The sequence below is a fragment of the Nematolebias whitei genome, chromosome 6 (genome assembly GCF_014905685.2).
Source record: "Nematolebias whitei isolate Nwh7 chromosome 6, NemWhi1, whole genome shotgun sequence".
NCBI lineage: Eukaryota > Metazoa > Chordata > Actinopteri > Cyprinodontiformes > Rivulidae > Nematolebias > Nematolebias whitei.
The window spans coordinates 9,378,423-9,381,437 of NC_056503.1; positions in this window are offsets into that span (position 1 = coordinate 9,378,423).

Here is a 3,015-nt window from a genome sequence, read left to right on the forward strand (position 1 = left end):
ATTTCTTTGCGCCACCCCAGTGAAATGCAGCTAATTTGACCACTGACGTCCTTTTATTAAGTAACAGTTCAACTGAGACACACATTTACTATTATGTCGAGCAAACAAATAATTGTTTTAGGTGCTTATCTTGTTAAAAGAAATGCGCTGTGTTCCTCCTTCTTGATTTCCTCCCTCAAAGCGCACTCCCGGAGCACAGAGGCAGCAAATACTTTTGAAATGCAGCTGATTTGACCAATAAAGTCCTTTTATTAAGTAAAAGTTAGACTGAGACACACCTTTACTATAAAGTTGAGCAAACAAATAATTGTTTTTAGGTAGTTGTCTTGGTAAATTTCGAAGAAATGCACATTGAGTCCTCCCGTGCACTCTTCTGCAAATCTATTTTTGAAATGCAGCTGATCTGACCGTAAAAGTGCATTTATTAAAGAAAACTTAGACTGACACACATCTTTACTATAATTTCGAGCAAACAAATTGTTTTTAAGTGTTAATCTTGTTAAATTCTTGTTAAAATCCTTCTGCGCGCGCTCCCACGGCCTCCATTTGACAGCCAATCGATTTTTAGCACAACACCGGCACACACTTCTGGTTTGTCAGCGGTGACGCATAATAGATGTGACTTATACAGCGAAGTGACTTATTTTTCCCACATTATTAGACATATTTGGACTGATGCGACTTGTACGGAGGTGCGACGTGTTCAGCGGAAAACACGGTAGTTACTTTAACTGTTGTTGATCATGTGTTAATGATCTATCAGAGTACCGTACCCATGTTCAGACTCCAGAAACGTGACGGTAGATGTATAATCAATCATGAGACAAAGTACTCAGGTAAGATTAAAAACAAACAAACAAAAAAAATCTAGAAAAAGAAAGTGACAGTGAAAAACCTGCAAGAATTTCACAATTTGTATCCATAAAAAAAAGAGGTATGTTATTGTAAACTAAAATAAAAAACAAGTGGTCATCAAACAAAATATCCAGGACACTCTATGAGAAAAATATTCTTTATATGCCTTTTTTAAATATTTTTACATGACAAATAAAGGCATTTTCATAAATTTTTCTTCAAAAATCATAAAATTCTTCATATTTTTGTCGTCGTTTATTGACCGCATGCTCTTTTTTTATTACAAACACATAACATTTTTTAAACTTTAAGCGCCTGTGACATCATTTTTTTAAATAACAAACATGAATGCATTTTTGGAAAAACAATATTAATAATGTGTTGCAAAAAAAAAAAAGTCATGCTGCAGATATTAGTTTTTAAAGGAATGCCTGCATGTAAACAGCGCATTGCTACAATGGCTAACAAAACAGGCAGTAGTGAAGAATCTGTTATTTATTTTTAGATTGTTTTAAATCACTAACCGAGAAACAAAGAATAGTCTGAGTTTCACCAAACAAATCCCACGGAGTTCCCCTTTTAAAAGAGTTCCTCTGTTTAAAAGCCCCCTGTGATGTCACTTCCTGTTGCACTTGGGGCACTCCAAGTTCAAGTTCAAGTTATTTGTCATATGCAGGGTAACACAAGGTTAACAGTACAATGAAATGTTCAGGATGAGAAGAACTGATTTTAAGTTACAAAATAAAAGTTGTACAAAGCTACAAAATAAAATGCCAGTTTTGTGACAAAATTATCAAATTCATGTGTTTTATGCTAAATTTCTCAAATGAATTCAAGTTTAATGTGACAGTAGTTGAGAGTCATCTCTAAAACTTGCTCTGAGCGCCACACACTGTAAAAAAAAAATTGCCAAAAATGTCTGGCTGAAGTACTAGAATCAGCTTTGTTTGTTTATTTTGAATAATATTTCTCGATTTTGATGGAACTTTCACAAAGTAAAATGGGATGCACATCTATAAATGATTTCCTTTTGAAGATAATCCAATTCAAGATGGTCACCACAGCCAACACTAAAAGGCCAGGAACTCAGTCTATTTTACAGACTGGGAGCTAAAATGGGATGACAGTCATTCCCAACACATATTCTGAGCGTGACATTTTACAATATTGTGTGAGATCCTGCAAGTTATTTTCAATGTCTGACTAAAACAGCAACAAAGACATCTGGCATGAAAGGCAACAGGTAATATGCATTCTTTCAATCTACATGTAACATGATTCCTGTTCTAGCTACCATTGTTCTTGTTCTAGTTGTTAATAATGTACAAGGCCACCTTGGTCTGCCTCAACACATGTTAGGAAAACATCTGAAAGTCTTTGATCTTCAGCTTTTGCAGAAACTAGAAGCTGCCAAGTATCTGCAGCCTGCTGGGGCATCTACTCTACAGATCCTTCATTCTGATCTCTGGTTCTCTCGCAGGGCTGTACCATTTAATCCGCCCCTGGGACACTCCGCCATGGTCACCTGTCTGAGCGATTCAGACAGCAAAGTGATGTTGACACTATGGTTCCCGGTGAGTGTGTGCGAACGGAAAGGTCAAATCTTAAGCAGTCCTAAAAATATTCAAAGGAGACGAGGCTCTGGTCCGTGTCTGCTCGAGTTTCACTCTTCCCCTGCATGCACACACAGCTTTGCATACTGGGTCACTGAAGGGCCCGACCGCGGGCATCTTTGGTGCATCTCCATGACAGACGGGTGTTAATAGTTTAAACGGACTCACGGCCAACTTACATCTCTGCTGTCGCTCTTCCATGAAGTTCTTTAATGTGTCTGCTAATAGCTAATGGATTGGCTAAACCAAAACCACAAATTTGCATTATTATTATTATTATTATTTTTTACAATTACACTAGATCACCTAAATTTCATAAACATGATTAATTGCTTAAATGTATACAGTGACAACTCCCTTCCATATTTCTTTCATTATCTTTAACCTTCTCCCCTTTTCTCCCGCTGACTTATTTGTACTATTTTTCCTATCTCGGGCTTCAGGTCATGGGTCAGAAAGCAGTGAGGTGATAAACGCTTCCAGGTCACCTCTCCTGTCTCTGGGGATCAGAGAGAGGGTTTGTGCAGTGACAGCAGCAGTGTAATCA